We start from the raw sequence: 16519 nt of genomic DNA on the forward strand, positions 1-16519 counted from the left end.
TTGTGTATTTGACACCTTCTTTCCCTCCATTCGCCTCACATTCCCATCTTTACTGCTGATAAATATGACGGCAGCTTCTTGCGGCAGCTGTGCAAATCATTCAGGCACTCTGTGCGTGCGTGGGTGGGTGCGTGCGTGCGGCAGCGCTTGGAGAAAGCCTGGAGATGTGTAAAGTGAATGACATGATGGGTGGGCCTGAAACTTTGGCCCAAAGATAAAATCTGAGTGGAGAATGTGGGCATCGATCCCACTACCTCTCACATGCAAAGCGAGCGCTCTACCATTTGAGCTAATTCCCCATGGCAATTCTGGCCTCAGCTTTCTTGCTGTCCAGGCTTGCCTCAGCCCCTGTCTCCAAGAAGCTTTGGCCCCAAGGTAAAAATCAAAGTGGAGAATGTGGGCATCTATCCCACTACCTCTCGCATGCTAAGCGAGCGCTCTACCATTTGAACTAATTCCCCCAAGCTGCAGTTGGGGTCAGCTTTCTTGTTGCTCAGGATCTCCTTAGTCCGTCTCCAAGATGCTCGAGAAAGTGCACAGGACCTCTTCATCGGATCCGGCCTGCTGCTTCAACACGGTAGTTTTTCCATTTAATCAACATCTTTGAAATCCATTGAAAGCCACTATCTTTGCTGATTGTGACAGTGCACCCTTTAGCCCTTGAGCGCTTCATCCATGTCTTGATGCCAAAGCTGTGGGTGTGCTGTGGCCCGCCTGCGTCGACCTGCAGCTTGGGCCGACGTTGTGATGGATAACGTGTCTGTCTCCATATCACAAGCTGCGATATTGTTCTCTAATCTGCCTCAATGTTACGTGAGCAGTTTTCATTGTAAGTGGACGCAGCTTGATGATGGCAAACCTAATCATGCAGTGTACAGTGCCCAACTGCCTGTGCCTTCTTAGCGCAGTAGGCAGCGCGTCAGTCTCATAATCTGACGGTCCTGAGTTCAATCCTCAGAGAGGGCAGGGCTCTTTTTCCACCTTCTTTTCTTCCATTCACCTCTCATTCCCATCTTTGCTGCTGACAAATATGAAGGCAGCTTGCATGCAACAGCTCTGTCAGTCATTCAGATTCTGTGCGTACGGCAGCGTGTGGAGGAACCCTGAACATGTGTGAACTTCATGACAGGACCGCTGGGCATGAAACTTTGGCCCAAAGGTTAAAAATCAAAGTGGAGAATGTGGGCATCGATCCCACTGCCTCTCACATGCGAAGCGAGCGCTCTACCACTTGAGCTAATTCCCCCAAGCTGATTGCTGCGTCAGCTTTCTTGCTGCCCAACATCTCCACACCCCCTGGCTCCAAGATGTTCATGAAAGTGCAGAGAAATTCTTCATCGGATCGGCCTGCTGCTTCAACACAGTCATTTTGCCATTCACTCAACGTGAGCCAGCAGCCGCAGCTCGTGCCATCAGCAGAAGGGAAAATCGCAGTCGACGCGTCATAATCAGTGAAGAGGCTGAATTTGCACATTCAAAGCAAGCCGAGAGGAAAACGGCAGTCAGCACGAGTGTGAGGAGGCAGGCGAGACCCCTGTCTCAGTGTTAGCAATCTACTTTTGCTTGCAGGTGAGGGCTCAGCTGTTGGATGCGTTGCTGCTCAATGCCACTCCCACTGGCCCGCACACGCAACTGCAGAAACTTTGCAGCCGTGTGGAGGCTGTTTTCCCACAGGCAAAGATGGCTCCTCTGCCTGAGCAGCAACATGTTCAGTTATAAACTCGTCACCAGGTTCGGAGTGCTGCTTTGCCGTAAACGTTTGCTTCCGACACACTTCCTTCTCAATGGGCACGCAGAAATTGTTAACATCATTCAAGCGGTGACCTAAGGACGACTTTGGTATATTTACCCCTCGAGTCTTCTGTTGTACCGACTGAGCAATCGATGCGAATCGTTGACATCCGCACGCAGTCTTTGCTGAATTTTGACCGTGCACCTTTGAGCCCTTGAGTGCTTCATCCACATCTTAACGGCAAAGGTGTAGGCATGCAGTTCCCCGCCAGCTTCACCCTGCGCGATGGGCCCCCGTGCTGTAATGGATGACGTTTCTGACTCTGTATCACAAGCTGATGTATTGTTGTGTAATTTCCTCAGTGTTTTCTGAACACTTTGCTTTGTGGCTGGATGCAGGCTGTTCGATGGCAAATCTAGTCACGCCGTGTGCAGCGCAGTTCCAAGTGTGCCTTCTTGGTGCAGTCGGCAGCGTGTGAGTCTCATCACCTGTGCATCCTGGATACAATCTTGTGTATTTGACACCTTCTTTCCCTCCATTCGCCTCACATTCCCATCTTTACTGCTGATAAATATGACGGCAGCTTCTTGCGGCAGCTGTGCAAATCATTCAGGCACTCTGTGCGTGCGTGGGTGGGTGCGTGCGTGCGGCAGCGCTTGGAGAAAGCCTGGAGATGTGTAAAGTGAATGACATGATGGGTGGGCCTGAAACTTTGGCCCAAAGATAAAATCTGAGTGGAGAATGTGGGCATCGATCCCACTACCTCTCACATGCAAAGCGAGCGCTCTACCATTTGAGCTAATTCCCCATGGCAATTCTGGCCTCAGCTTTCTTGCTGTCCAGGCTTGCCTCAGCCCCTGTCTCCAAGAAGCTTTGGCCCCAAGGTAAAAATCAAAGTGGAGAATGTGGGCATCTATCCCACTACCTCTCGCATGCTAAGCGAGCGCTCTACCATTTGAACTAATTCCCCCAAGCTGCAGTTGGGGTCAGCTTTCTTGCTGCTCAGGATCTCCTTAGTCCGTCTCCAAGATGCTCGAGAAAGTGCACAGGACCTCTTCATCGGATCCGGCCTGCTGCTTCAACACGGTAGTTTTTCCATTTAATCAACATCTTTGAAATCCATTGAAAGCCACTATCTTTGCTGATTGTGACAGTGCACCCTTTAGCCCTTGAGCGCTTCATCCATGTCTTGATGCCAAAGCTGTGGGTGTGCTGTGGCCCGCCTGCGTCGACCTGCAGCTTGGGCCGACGTTGTGATGGATAACGTGTCTGTCTCCATATCACAAGCTGCGATATTGTTCTCTAATCTGCCTCAATGTTACGTGAGCAGTTTTCATTGTAAGTGGACGCAGCTTGATGATGGCAAACCTAGTCATGCAGTGTACAGTGCCCAACTGCCTGTGCCTTCTTAGCGCAGTAGGCAGCGCGTCAGTCTCATAATCTGACGGTCCTGAGTTCAATCCTCAGAGAGGGCAGGGCTCTTTTTCCACCTTCTTTTCTTCCATTCACCTCTCATTCCCATCTTTGCTGCTGACAAATATGAAGGCAGCTTGCATGCAACAGCTCTGTAAGTCATTCAGATTCTGTGCGTACGGCAGCGTGTGGAGGAACCCTGAACATGTGTGAACTTCATGACAGGACCGCTGGGCATGAAACTTTGGCCCAAAGGTTAAAAATCAAAGTGGAGAATGTGGGCATCGATCCCACTGCCTCTCACATGCGAAGCGAGCGCTCTACCACTTGAGCTAATTCCCCCAAGCTGATTGCTGCGTCAGCTTTCTTGCTGCCCAACATCTCCACACCCCCTGGCTCCAAGATGTTCATGAAAGTGCAGAGAAATTCTTCATCGGATCGGCCTGCTGCTTCAACACAGTCATTTTGCCATTCACTCAACGTGAGCCAGCAGCCGCAGCTCGTGCCATCAGCAGAAGGGAAAATCGCAGTCGACGCGTCATAATCAGTGAAGAGGCTGAATTTGCACATTCAAAGCAAGCCGAGAGGAAAACAGCAGTCAGCACGAGTGTGAGGAGGCAGGCGAGACCCCTGTCTCAGTGTTAGCAATCTACTTTTGCTTGCAGGTGAGGGCTCAGCTGTTGGGTGCGTTGCTGCTCAATGCCACTCCCGCTGGCCCGCACACGCAACTGCAGAAACTTTGCAGCCGTGTGGAGGCTGTTTTCCCACAGGCAAAGATGGCTCCTCTGCCTGAGCAGCAACATGTTCAGTTATAAACTCGTCATCAGGTTCGGAGTGCTGCTTTGCCGTAAACGTTTGCTTACGACACACTTCCTTCTCAATGGGCACGCAGAAATTGTTAACATCATTCAAGCGGTGACCTAAGGACGACTTTGGTATATTTACCCCTCGAGTCTTCTGTTGTACCGACTGAGCAATCGATGCGAATCGTTGACATCCGCACGCAGTCTTTGCTGAATTTTGACCGTGCACCTTTGAGCCCTTGAGTGCTTCATCCACATCTTAACGGCAAAGGTGTAGGCATGCAGTTCCCCGCCAGCTTCACCCTGCGCGATGGGCCCCCGTGCTGTAATGGATGACGTTTCTGACTCTGTATCACAAGCTGATGTATTGTTGTGTAATTTTCTCAGTGTTTTCTGAACACTTTGCTTTGTGGCTGGATGCAGGCTGTTCGATGGCAAATCTAGTCACGCCGTGTGCAGCGCAGTTCCAAGTGTGCCTTCTTGGTGCAGTCGGCAGCGTGTGAGTCTCATCACCTGTGCATCCTGGATACAATCTTGTGTATTTGACACCTTCTTTCCCTCCATTCGCCTCACATTCCCATCTTTACTGCTGATAAATATGACGGCAGCTTCTTGCGGCAGCTGTGCAAATCATTCAGGCACTCTGTGCGTGCGTGCGTGCGTGCGTGCGGCAGCGCTTGGAGAAAGCCTGGAGATGTGTAAAGTGAATGACATGATGGGTGGGCCTGAAACTTTGGCCCAAAGATAAAATCTGAGTGGAGAATGTGGGCATCGATCCCACTACCTCTCACATGCAAAGCGAGCGCTCTACCATTTGAGCGAATTCCCCATGGCAATTCTGGCCTCAGCTTTCTTGCTGTCCAGGCTTGCCTCAGCCCCTGTCTCCAAGAAGCTTTGGCCCCAAGGTCAAAATCAAAGTGGAGAATGTGGGCATCGATCCCACTACCTCTCGCATGCTAAGCGAGCGCACTACCATTTGAGCTAATTCCCCCAAGCTGCAGTTGGGGTCAGCTTTCTTGCTGCTCAGGATCTCCTCAGCCCGTCTCCAAGATGCTCGAGAAAGTGCACAGGACCTCTTCATCGGATCCGGCCTGCTGCTTCAACACGGTAGTTTTTCCATTTAATCAACATCTTTGAAATCCATTGAAAGCCACTATCTTTGCTGATTGTGACAGTGCACCCTTTAGCCCTTGAGCGCTTCATCCATGTCTTGATGCCAAAGCTGTGGCTGTGCTGTGGCCCGCCTGCGTCGACCTGCAGCTTGGGCCGACGTTGTGATGGATAACGTGTCTGTCTCCATATCACAAGATGCGATATTGTTCTCTAATCTGCCTCAATGTTACGTGAGCAGTTTTCATTGTAACTGGACGCAGCCTGATGATGGCAAACCTAGTCATGCAGTGTACAGTGCCCAACTGCCTGTTCCTTCTTAGCGCAGTAGGCAGTGCGTCAGTCTCATAATCTGAAGGTCCTGAGTTCAATCCTCAGAGAGGGCAGGGTTCTTTTTCCACCTTCTTTTCTTCCATTCACCTCTCATTCCCATCTTTGCTGCTGACAAATATGAAGGCAGCTTGCATGCAACAGCTCTGTAAGTCATTCAGATTCTGTGCGTACGGCAGCGTGTGGAGGAACCCTGAACATGTGTGAACTTCATGACAGGACTGCTGGGCATGAAACTTTGGCCCAAAGGTTAAAAATCAAAGTGGAGAATGTGGGCATCGATCCCACTGCCTCTCACATGCGAAGCGAGCGCTCTACCACTTGAGCTAATTCCCCCAAGCTGATTGCTGCGTCCGCTTTCTTGCTGCCCAACATCTCCACACCCCCTGGCTCCAAGATGTTCATGAAAGTGCAGAGAAATTCTTCATCGGATCGGCCTGCTGCTTCAACACAGTCATTTTGCCATTCACTCAACGTGAGCCAGCAGCCGCAGCTCGTGCCATCAGCAGAAGGGAAAATCGCAGTCGACGCGTCATAATCAGTGAAGAGGCTGAATTTGCACATTCAAAGCAAGCCAAGAGGAAAACAGCAGTCAGCACGAGTGTGAGGAGGCAGGCGAGACCCCTGTCTCAGTGTTCGCAATCTACTTTTGCTTGCAGGTGAGGGCTCAGCTGTTGGATGCGTTGCTGCTCAATGCCACTCCCGCTGGCCCGCACACGCAACTGCAGAAACTTTGCAGCCGTGTGGAGGCTGTTTTCCCACAGACAAAGATGGCTCCTCTGCCTGAGCAGCAACATGTTCAGTTATAAACTCGTCACCAGGTTCGGAGTGCTGCTTTGCCGTAAACGTTTGCTTCCGACACACTTCCTTCTCAATGGGCACGCAGAAATTGTTAACATCATTCAAGCGGTGACCTAAGGACGACTTTGGTATATTTACCCCTCGAGTCTTCTGTTGTACCGACTGAGCAATTGATGCGAATCGTTGACATCCGCACGCAGTCTTTGCTGAATTTTGACCGTGCACCTTTGAGCCCTTGAGTGCTTCATCCACATCTTAACGGCAAAGGTGTAGGCATGCAGTTCCCCGCCAGCTTCACCCTGCGCGATGGGCCCCCGTGCTGTAATGGATGACGTTTCTGACTCTGTATCACAAGCTGATGTATTGTTGTGTAATTTCCTCAGTGTTTTCTGAACACTTTGCTTTGTGGCTGGATGCAGGCTGTTCGATGGCAAATCTAGTCACGCCGTGTGCAGCGCAGTTCCAAGTGTGCCTTCTTGGTGCAGTCGGCAGCGTGTGAGTCTCATCACCTGTGCATCCTGGATACAATCTTGTGTATTTGACACCTTCTTTCCCTCCATTCGCCTCACATTCCCATCTTTACTGCTGATAAATATGACGGCAGCTTCTTGCGGCAGCTGTGCAAATCATTCAGGCACTCTGTGCGTGCGTGGGTGGGTGCGTGCGTGCGGCAGCGCTTGGAGAAAGCCTGGAGATGTGTAAAGTGAATGACATGATGGGTGGGCCTGAAACTTTGGCCCAAAGATAAAATCTGAGTGGAGAATGTGGGCATCGATCCCACTACCTCTCACATGCAAAGCGAGCGCTCTACCATTTGAGCTAATTCCCCATGGCAATTCTGGCCTCAGCTTTCTTGCTGTCCAGGCTTGCCTCAGCCCCTGTCTCCAAGAAGCTTTGGCCCCAAGGTAAAAATCAAAGTGGAGAATGTGGGCATCTATCCCACTACCTCTCGCATGCTAAGCGAGCGCTCTACCATTTGAACTAATTCCCCCAAGCTGCAGTTGGGGTCAGCTTTCTTGCTGCTCAGGATCTCCTTAGTCCGTCTCCAAGATGCTCGAGAAAGTGCACAGGACCTCTTCATCGGATCCGGCCTGCTGCTTCAACACGGTAGTTTTTCCATTTAATCAACATCTTTGAAATCCATTGAAAGCCACTATCTTTGCTGATTGTGACAGTGCACCCTTTAGCCCTTGAGCGCTTCATCCATGTCTTGATGCCAAAGCTGTGGGTGTGCTGTGGCCCGCCTGCGTCGACCTGCAGCTTGGGCCGACGTTGTGATGGATAACGTGTCTGTCTCCATATCACAAGCTGCGATATTGTTCTCTAATCTGCCTCAATGTTACGTGAGCAGTTTTCATTGTAACTGGACGCAGCCTGATGATGGCAAACCTAGTCATGCAGTGTACAGTGCCCAACTGCCTGTGCCTTCTTAGCGCAGTAGGCAGCGCGTCAGTCTCATAATCTGAAGGTCCTGAGTTCAATCCTCAGAGAGGGCAGGGTTCTTTTTCCACCTTCTTTTCTTCCATTCACCGCTCATTCCCATCTTTGCTGCTGACAAATATGAAGGCAGCTTGCATGCAACAGCTCTGTCAGTCATTCAGATTCTGTGCGTACGGCAGCGTGTGGAGGAACCCTGAACATGTGTGAACTTCATGACAGGACCGCTGGGCATGAAACTTTGGCCCAAAGGTTAAAAATCAAAGTGGAGAATGTGGGCATCGATCCCACTGCCTCTCACATGCGAAGCGAGCGCTCTACCACTTGAGCTAATTCCCCCAAGCTGATTGCTGCTTCCGCTTTCTTGCTGCCCAACATCTCCACACCCCCTGGCTCCAAGATGTTCATGAAAGTGCAGAGAAATTCTTCATCGGATCGGCCTGCTGCTTCAACACAGTCATTTTGCCATTCACTCAACGTGAGCCAGCAGCCGCAGCTCGTGCCATCAGCAGAAGGGAAAATCGCAGTCGACGCGTCATAATCAGTGAAGAGGCTGAATTTGCACATTCAAAGCAAGCCGAGAGGAAAACAGCAGTCAGCACGAGTGTGAGGAGGCAGGCGAGACCCCTGTCTCAGTGTTAGCAATCTACTTTTGCTTGCAGGTGAGGGCTCAGCTGTTGGGTGCGTTGCTGCTCAATGCCACTCCCGCTGGCCCGCACACGCAACTGCAGAAACTTTGCAGCCGTGTGGAGGCTGTTTTCCCACAGGCAAAGATGGCTCCTCTGCCTGAGCAGCAACATGTTCAGTTATAAACTCGTCATCAGGTTCGGAGTGCTGCTTTGCCGTAAACGTTTGCTTACGACACACTTCCTTCTCAATGGGCACGCAGAAATTGTTAACATCATTCAAGCGGTGACCTAAGGACGACTTTGGTATATTTACCCCTCGAGTCTTCTGTTGTACCGACTGAGCAATCGATGCGAATCGTTGACATCCGCACGCAGTCTTTGCTGAATTTTGACCGTGCACCTTTGAGCCCTTGAGTGCTTCATCCACATCTTAACGGCAAAGGTGTAGGCATGCAGTTCCCCGCCAGCTTCACCCTGCGCGATGGGCCCCCGTGCTGTAATGGATGACGTTTCTGACTCTGTATCACAAGCTGATGTATTGTTGTGTAATTTCCTCAGTGTTTTCTGAACACTTTGCTTTGTGGCTGGATGCAGGCTGTTCGATGGCAAATCTAGTCACGCCGTGTGCAGCGCAGTTCCAAGTGTGCCTTCTTGGTGCAGTCGGCAGCGTGTGAGTCTCATCACCTGTGCATCCTGGATACAATCTTGTGGATTTGACACCTTCTTTCCCTCCATTCGCCTCACATTCCCATCTTTACTGCTGATAAATATGACGGCAGCTTCTTGCGGCAGCTGTGCAAATCATTCAGGCACTCTGTGCGTGCGTGCGTGCGTGCGTGCGGCAGCGCTCGGAGAAAGCCTGGAGATGTGTAAAGTGAATGACATGATGGGTGGGCCTGAAACTTTGGCCCAAAGATAAAATCTGAGTGGAGAATGTGGGCATCGATCCCACTACCTCTCACATGCAAAGCGAGCGCTCTACCATTTGAGCGAATTCCCCATGGCAATTCTGGCCTCAGCTTTCTTGCTGTCCAGGCTTGCCTCAGCCCCTGTCTCCAAGAAGCTTTGGCCCCAAGGTCAAAATCAAAGTGGAGAATGTGGGCATCGATCCCACTACCTCTCGCATGCTAAGCGAGCGCACTACCATTTGAGCTAATTCCCCCAAGCTGCAGTTGGGGTCAGCTTTCTTGCTGCTCAGGATCTCCTCAGCCCGTCTCCAAGATGCTCGAGAAAGTGCACAGGACCTCTTCATCGGATCCGGCCTGCTGCTTCAACACGGTAGTTTTTCCATTTAATCAACATCTTTGAAATCCATTGAAAGCCACTATCTTTGCTGATTGTGACAGTGCACCCTTTAGCCCTTGAGCGCTTCATCCATGTCTTGATGCCAAAGCTGTGGCTGTGCTGTGGCCCGCCTGCGTCGACCTGCAGCTTGGGCCGACGTTGTGATGGATAACGTGTCTGTCTCCATATCACAAGATGCGATATTGTTCTCTAATCTGCCTCAATGTTACGTGAGCAGTTTTCATTGGAACTGGACGCAGCCTGATGATGGCAAACCTAGTCATGCAGTGTACAGTGCCCAACTGCCTGTTCCTTCTTAGCGCAGTAGGCAGTGCGTCAGTCTCATAATCTGAAGGTCCGGAGTTCAATCCTCAGAGAGGGCAGGGTTCTTTTTCCACCTTCTTTTCTTCCATTCACCTCTCATTCCCATCTTTGCTGCTGACAAATATGAAGGCAGCTTGCATGCAACAGCTCTGTAAGTCATTCAGATTCTGTGCGTACGGCAGCGTGTGGAGGAACCCTGAACATGTGTGAACTTCATGACAGGACCGCTGGGCATGAAACTTTGGCCCAAAGGTTAAACATCAAAGTGGAGAATGTGGGCATCGATCCCACTGCCTCTCACATGCGAAGCGAGCGCTCTACCACTTGAGCTAATTCCCCCAAGCTGATTGCTGCGTCCGCTTTCTTGCTGCCCAACATCTCCACACCCCCTGGCTCCAAGATGTTCATGAAAGTGCAGAGAAATTCTTCATCGGATCGGCCTGCTGCTTCAACACAGTCATTTTGCCATTCACTCAACGTGAGCCAGCAGCCGCAGCTCGTGCCATCAGCAGAAGGGAAAATCGCAGTCGACGCGTCATAATCAGTGAAGAGGCTGAATTTGCACTTTCAAAGCAAGCCGAGAGGAAAACGGCAGTCAGCACGAGTGTGAGGAGGCAGGCGAGACCCCTGTCTCAGTGTTAGCAATCTACTTTTGCTTGCAGGTGAGGGCTCAGCTGTTGGATGCGTTGCTGCTCAATGCCACTCCCGCTGGCCCGCACACGCAACTGCAGAAACTTTGCAGCCGTGTGGAGGCTGTTTTCCCACAGGCAAAGATGGCTCCTCTGCCTGAGCAGCAACATGTTCAGTTATAAACTCGTCACCAGGTTCGGAGTGCTGCTTTGCCGTAAACGTTTGCTTCCGACACACTTCCTTCTCAATGGGCACGCAGAAATTGTTAACATCATTCAAGCGGTGACCTAAGGACGACTTTGGTATATTTACCCCTCGAGTCTTCTGTTGTACCGACTGAGCAATCGATGCGAATCGTTGACATCCGCACGCAGTCTTTGCTGAATTTTGACCGTGCACCTTTGAGCCCTTGAGTGCTTCATCCACATCTTAACGGCAAAGGTGTAGGCATGCAGTTCCCCGCCAGCTTCACCCTGCGCGATGGGCCCCCGTGCTGTAATGGATGACGTTTCTGACTCTGTATCACAAGCTGATGTATTGTTGTGTAATTTCCTCAGTGTTTTCTGAACACTTTGCTTTGTGGCTGGATGCAGGCTGTTCGATGGCAAATCTAGTCACGCCGTGTGCAGCGCAGTTCCAAGTGTGCCTTCTTGGTGCAGTCGGCAGCGTGTGAGTCTCATCACCTGTGCATCCTGGATACAATCTTGTGTATTTGACACCTTCTTTCCCTCCATTCGCCTCACATTCCCATCTTTACTGCTGATAAATATGACGGCAGCTTCTTGCGGCAGCTGTGCAAATCATTCAGGCACTCTGTGCGTGCGTGGGTGGGTGCGTGCGTGCGGCAGCGCTTGGAGAAAGCCTGGAGATGTGTAAAGTGAATGACATGATGGGTGGGCCTGAAACTTTGGCCCAAAGATAAAATCTGAGTGGAGAATGTGGGCATCGATCCCACTACCTCTCACATGCAAAGCGAGCGCTCTACCATTTGAGCTAATTCCCCATGGCAATTCTGGCCTCAGCTTTCTTGCTGTCCAGGCTTGCCCCTGTCCAGCCCCTGTCTCCAAGAAGCTTTGGCCCCAAGGTAAAAATCAAAGTGGAGAATGTGGGCATCTATCCCACTACCTCTCGCATGCTAAGCGAGCGCTCTACCATTTGAACTAATTCCCCCAAGCTGCAGTTGGGGTCAGCTTTCTTGCTGCTCAGGATCTCCTTAGTCCGTCTCCAAGATGCTCGAGAAAGTGCACAGGACCTCTTCATCGGATCCGGCCTGCTGCTTCAACACGGTAGTTTTTCCATTTAATCAACATCTTTGAAATCCATTGAAAGCCACTATCTTTGCTGATTGTGACAGTGCACCCTTTAGCCCTTGAGCGCTTCATCCATGTCTTGATGCCAAAGCTGTGGGTGTGCTGTGGCCCGCCTGCGTCGACCTGCAGCTTGGGCCGACGTTGTGATGGATAACGTGTCTGTCTCCATATCACAAGCTGCGATATTGTTCTCTAATCTGCCTCAATGTTACGTGAGCAGTTTTCATTGTAAGTGGACGCAGCTTGATGATGGCAAACCTAGTCATGCAGTGTACAGTGCCCAACTGCCTGTGCCTTCTTAGCGCAGTAGGCAGCGCGTCAGTCTCATAATCTGACGGTCCTGAGTTCAATCCTCAGAGAGGGCAGGGCTCTTTTTCCACCTTCTTTTCTTCCATTCACCTCTCATTCCCATCTTTGCTGCTGACAAATATGAAGGCAGCTTGCATGCAACAGCTCTGTAAGTCATTCAGATTCTGTGCGTACGGCAGCGTGTGGAGGAACCCTGAACATGTGTGAACTTCATGACAGGACCGCTGGGCATGAAACTTTGGCCCAAAGGTTAAAAATCAAAGTGGAGAATGTGGGCATCGATCCCACTGCCTCTCACATGCGAAGCGAGCGCTCTACCACTTGAGCTAATTCCCCCAAGCTGATTGCTGCGTCAGCTTTCTTGCTGCCCAACATCTCCACACCCCCTGGCTCCAAGATGTTCATGAAAGTGCAGAGAAATTCTTCATCGGATCGGCCTGCTGCTTCAACACAGTCATTTTGCCATTCACTCAACGTGAGCCAGCAGCCGCAGCTCGTGCCATCAGCAGAAGGGAAAATCGCAGTCGACGCGTCATAATCAGTGAAGAGGCTGAATTTGCACATTCAAAGCAAGCCGAGAGGAAAACAGCAGTCAGCACGAGTGTGAGGAGGCAGGCGAGACCCCTGTCTCAGTGTTAGCAATCTACTTTTGCTTGCAGGTGAGGGCTCAGCTGTTGGGTGCGTTGCTGCTCAATGCCACTCCCGCTGGCCCGCACACGCAACTGCAGAAACTTTGCAGCCGTGTGGAGGCTGTTTTCCCACAGGCAAAGATGGCTCCTCTGCCTGAGCAGCAACATGTTCAGTTATAAACTCGTCATCAGGTTCGGAGTGCTGCTTTGCCGTAAACGTTTGCTTACGACACACTTCCTTCTCAATGGGCACGCAGAAATTGTTAACATCATTCAAGCGGTGACCTAAGGACGACTTTGGTATATTTACCCCTCGAGTCTTCTGTTGTACCGACTGAGCAATCGATGCGAATCGTTGACATCCGCACGCAGTCTTTGCTGAATTTTGACCGTGCACCTTTGAGCCCTTGAGTGCTTCATCCACATCTTAACGGCAAAGGTGTAGGCATGCAGTTCCCCGCCAGCTTCACCCTGCGCGATGGGCCCCCGTGCTGTAATGGATGACGTTTCTGACTCTGTATCACAAGCTGATGTATTGTTGTGTAATTTTCTCAGTGTTTTCTGAACACTTTGCTTCGTGGCTGGATGCAGGCTGTTCGATGGCAAATCTAGTCACGCCGTGTGCAGCGCAGTTCCAAGTGTGCCTTCTTGGTGCAGTCGGCAGCGTGTGAGTCTCATCACCTGTGCATCCTGGATACAATCTTGTGTATTTGACACCTTCTTTCCCTCCATTCGCCTCACATTCCCATCTTTACTGCTGATAAATATGACGGCAGCTTCTTGCGGCAGCTGTGCAAATCATTCAGGCACTCTGTGCGTGCGTGGGTGGGTGCGTGCGTGCGGCAGCGCTTGGAGAAAGCCTGGAGATGTGTAAAGTGAATGACATGATGGGTGGGCCTGAAACTTTGGCCCAAAGATAAAATCTGAGTGGAGAATGTGGGCATCGATCCCACTACCTCTCACATGCAAAGCGAGCGCTCTACCATTTGAGCTAATTCCCCATGGCAATTCTGGCCTCAGCTTTCTTGCTGTCCAGGCTTGCCTCAGCCCCTGTCTCCAAGAAGCTTTGGCCCCAAGGTAAAAATCAAAGTGGAGAATGTGGGCATCTATCCCACTACCTCTCGCATGCTAAGCGAGCGCTCTACCATTTGAACTAATTCCCCCAAGCTGCAGTTGGGGTCAGCTTTCTTGCTGCTCAGGATCTCCTTAGTCCGTCTCCAAGATGCTCGAGAAAGTGCACAGGACCTCTTCATCGGATCCGGCCTGCTGCTTCAACACGGTAGTTTTTCCATTTAATCAACATCTTTGAAATCCATTGAAAGCCACTATCTTTGCTGATTGTGACAGTGCACCCTTTAGCCCTTGAGCGCTTCATCCATGTCTTGATGCCAAAGCTGTGGGTGTGCTGTGGCCCGCCTGCGTCGACCTGCAGCTTGGGCCGACGTTGTGATGGATAACGTGTCTGTCTCCATATCACAAGCTGCGATATTGTTCTCTAATCTGCCTCAATGTTACGTGAGCAGTTTTCATTGTAACTGGACGCAGCCTGATGATGGCAAACCTAGTCATGCAGTGTACAGTGCCCAACTGCCTGTGCCTTCTTAGCGCAGTAGGCAGCGCGTCAGTCTCATAATCTGAAGGTCCTGAGTTCAATCCTCAGAGAGGGCAGGGTTCTTTTTCCACCTTCTTTTCTTCCATTCACCGCTCATTCCCATCTTTGCTGCTGACAAATATGAAGGCAGCTTGCATGCAACAGCTCTGTCAGTCATTCAGATTCTGTGCGTACGGCAGCGTGTGGAGGAACCCTGAACATGTGTGAACTTCATGACAGGACCGCTGGGCATGAAACTTTGGCCCAAAGGTTAAAAATCAAAGTGGAGAATGTGGGCATCGATCCCACTGCCTCTCACATGCGAAGCGAGCGCTCTACCACTTGAGCTAATTCCCCCAAGCTGATTGCTGCTTCCGCTTTCTTGCTGCCCAACATCTCCACACCCCCTGGCTCCAAGATGTTCATGAAAGTGCAGAGAAATTCTTCATCGGATCGGCCTGCTGCTTCAACACAGTCATTTTGCCATTCACTCAACGTGAGCCAGCAGCCGCAGCTCGTGCCATCAGCAGAAGGGAAAATCGCAGTCGACGCGTCATAATCAGTGAAGAGGCTGAATTTGCACATTCAAAGCAAGCCGAGAGGAAAACAGCAGTCAGCACGAGTGTGAGGAGGCAGGCGAGACCCCTGTCTCAGTGTTAGCAATCTACTTTTGCTTGCAGGTGAGGGCTCAGCTGTTGGGTGCGTTGCTGCTCAATGCCACTCCCGCTGGCCCGCACACGCAACTGCAGAAACTTTGCAGCCGTGTGGAGGCTGTTTTCCCACAGGCAAAGATGGCTCCTCTGCCTGAGCAGCAACATGTTCAGTTATAAACTCGTCATCAGGTTCGGAGTGCTGCTTTGCCGTAAACGTTTGCTTACGACACACTTCCTTCTCAATGGGCACGCAGAAATTGTTAACATCATTCAAGCGGTGACCTAAGGACGACTTTGGTATATTTACCCCTCGAGTCTTCTGTTGTACCGACTGAGCAATCGATGCGAATCGTTGACATCCGCACGCAGTCTTTGCTGAATTTTGACCGTGCACCTTTGAGCCCTTGAGTGCTTCATCCACATCTTAACGGCAAAGGTGTAGGCATGCAGTTCCCCGCCAGCTTCACCCTGCGCGATGGGCCCCCGTGCTGTAATGGATGACGTTTCTGACTCTGTATCACAAGCTGATGTATTGTTGTGTAATTTCCTCAGTGTTTTCTGAACACTTTGCTTTGTGGCTGGATGCAGGCTGTTCGATGGCAAATCTAGTCACGCCGTGTGCAGCGCAGTTCCAAGTGTGCCTTCTTGGTGCAGTCGGCAGCGTGTGAGTCTCATCACCTGTGCATCCTGGATACAATCTTGTGGATTTGACACCTTCTTTCCCTCCATTCGCCTCACATTCCCATCTTTACTGCTGATAAATATGACGGCAGCTTCTTGCGGCAGCTGTGCAAATCATTCAGGCACTCTGTGCGTGCGTGCGTGCGTGCGTGCGGCAGCGCTCGGAGAAAGCCTGGAGATGTGTAAAGTGAATGACATGATGGGTGGGCCTGAAACTTTGGCCCAAAGATAAAATCTGAGTGGAGAATGTGGGCATCGATCCCACTACCTCTCACATGCAAAGCGAGCGCTCTACCATTTGAGCGAATTCCCCATGGCAATTCTGGCCTCAGCTTTCTTGCTGTCCAGGCTTGCCTCAGCCCCTGTCTCCAAGAAGCTTTGGCCCCAAGGTCAAAATCAAAGTGGAGAATGTGGGCATCGATCCCACTACCTCTCGCATGCTAAGCGAGCGCACTACCATTTGAGCTAATTCCCCCAAGCTGCAGTTGGGGTCAGCTTTCTTGCTGCTCAGGATCTCCTCAGCCCGTCTCCAAGATGCTCGAGAAAGTGCACAGGACCTCTTCATCGGATCCGGCCTGCTGCTTCAACACGGTAGTTTTTCCATTTAATCAACATCTTTGAAATCCATTGAAAGCCACTATCTTTGCTGATTGTGACAGTGCACCCTTTAGCCCTTGAGCGCTTCATCCATGTCTTGATGCCAAAGCTGTGGCTGTGCTGTGGCCCGCCTGCGTCGACCTGCAGCTTGGGCCGACGTTGTGATGGATAACGTGTCTGTCTCCATATCACAAGATGCGATATTGTTCTCTAATCTGCCTCAATGTTACGTGAGCAGTTTTCATTGTAACTGGAC

The 16519-nt window shown here is 51.0% G+C and overlaps 13 non-coding genes across 13 annotated transcripts; 6 read left to right on the plus strand and 7 right to left on the minus strand.

The window, feature by feature from the left end:
* Positions 1-893: 893 nt before the first annotated feature.
* On the plus strand, positions 894-966 carry trnam-cau (transfer RNA methionine (anticodon CAU)). The gene has a single exon. It is a non-coding gene; the product is annotated as a tRNA-Met (tRNA).
* Positions 967-1173: 207 nt separating this feature from the next.
* Positions 1174-1246, minus strand: trnaa-cgc (transfer RNA alanine (anticodon CGC)). Its single transcript has one exon. It is a non-coding gene; the product is annotated as a tRNA-Ala (tRNA).
* Positions 1247-3134: 1888 nt separating this feature from the next.
* trnam-cau (transfer RNA methionine (anticodon CAU)) lies at positions 3135-3207 on the plus strand. Its single transcript has one exon. It is a non-coding gene; the product is annotated as a tRNA-Met (tRNA).
* Positions 3208-3414: 207 nt separating this feature from the next.
* Positions 3415-3487, minus strand: trnaa-cgc (transfer RNA alanine (anticodon CGC)). The gene has a single exon. It is a non-coding gene; the product is annotated as a tRNA-Ala (tRNA).
* Positions 3488-5371: 1884 nt separating this feature from the next.
* trnam-cau (transfer RNA methionine (anticodon CAU)) lies at positions 5372-5444 on the plus strand. The gene has a single exon. It is a non-coding gene; the product is annotated as a tRNA-Met (tRNA).
* A 207-nt stretch (positions 5445-5651) lies between these two features.
* trnaa-cgc (transfer RNA alanine (anticodon CGC)) lies at positions 5652-5724 on the minus strand. Its single transcript has one exon. It is a non-coding gene; the product is annotated as a tRNA-Ala (tRNA).
* Positions 5725-7612: 1888 nt separating this feature from the next.
* On the plus strand, positions 7613-7685 carry trnam-cau (transfer RNA methionine (anticodon CAU)). The gene has a single exon. It is a non-coding gene; the product is annotated as a tRNA-Met (tRNA).
* Positions 7686-7892: 207 nt separating this feature from the next.
* trnaa-cgc (transfer RNA alanine (anticodon CGC)) lies at positions 7893-7965 on the minus strand. The gene has a single exon. It is a non-coding gene; the product is annotated as a tRNA-Ala (tRNA).
* A 2164-nt stretch (positions 7966-10129) lies between these two features.
* Positions 10130-10202, minus strand: trnaa-cgc (transfer RNA alanine (anticodon CGC)). The gene has a single exon. It is a non-coding gene; the product is annotated as a tRNA-Ala (tRNA).
* Positions 10203-12095: 1893 nt separating this feature from the next.
* trnam-cau (transfer RNA methionine (anticodon CAU)) lies at positions 12096-12168 on the plus strand. The gene has a single exon. It is a non-coding gene; the product is annotated as a tRNA-Met (tRNA).
* A 207-nt stretch (positions 12169-12375) lies between these two features.
* On the minus strand, positions 12376-12448 carry trnaa-cgc (transfer RNA alanine (anticodon CGC)). Its single transcript has one exon. It is a non-coding gene; the product is annotated as a tRNA-Ala (tRNA).
* Positions 12449-14336: 1888 nt separating this feature from the next.
* trnam-cau (transfer RNA methionine (anticodon CAU)) lies at positions 14337-14409 on the plus strand. The gene has a single exon. It is a non-coding gene; the product is annotated as a tRNA-Met (tRNA).
* A 207-nt stretch (positions 14410-14616) lies between these two features.
* On the minus strand, positions 14617-14689 carry trnaa-cgc (transfer RNA alanine (anticodon CGC)). Its single transcript has one exon. It is a non-coding gene; the product is annotated as a tRNA-Ala (tRNA).
* Positions 14690-16519: the final 1830 nt, after the last annotated feature.

Source organism: Mustelus asterias, chromosome 7 (genome assembly GCF_964213995.1).
Source record: "Mustelus asterias chromosome 7, sMusAst1.hap1.1, whole genome shotgun sequence".
In the NCBI taxonomy this organism is placed as follows: domain Eukaryota; kingdom Metazoa; phylum Chordata; class Chondrichthyes; order Carcharhiniformes; family Triakidae; genus Mustelus; species Mustelus asterias.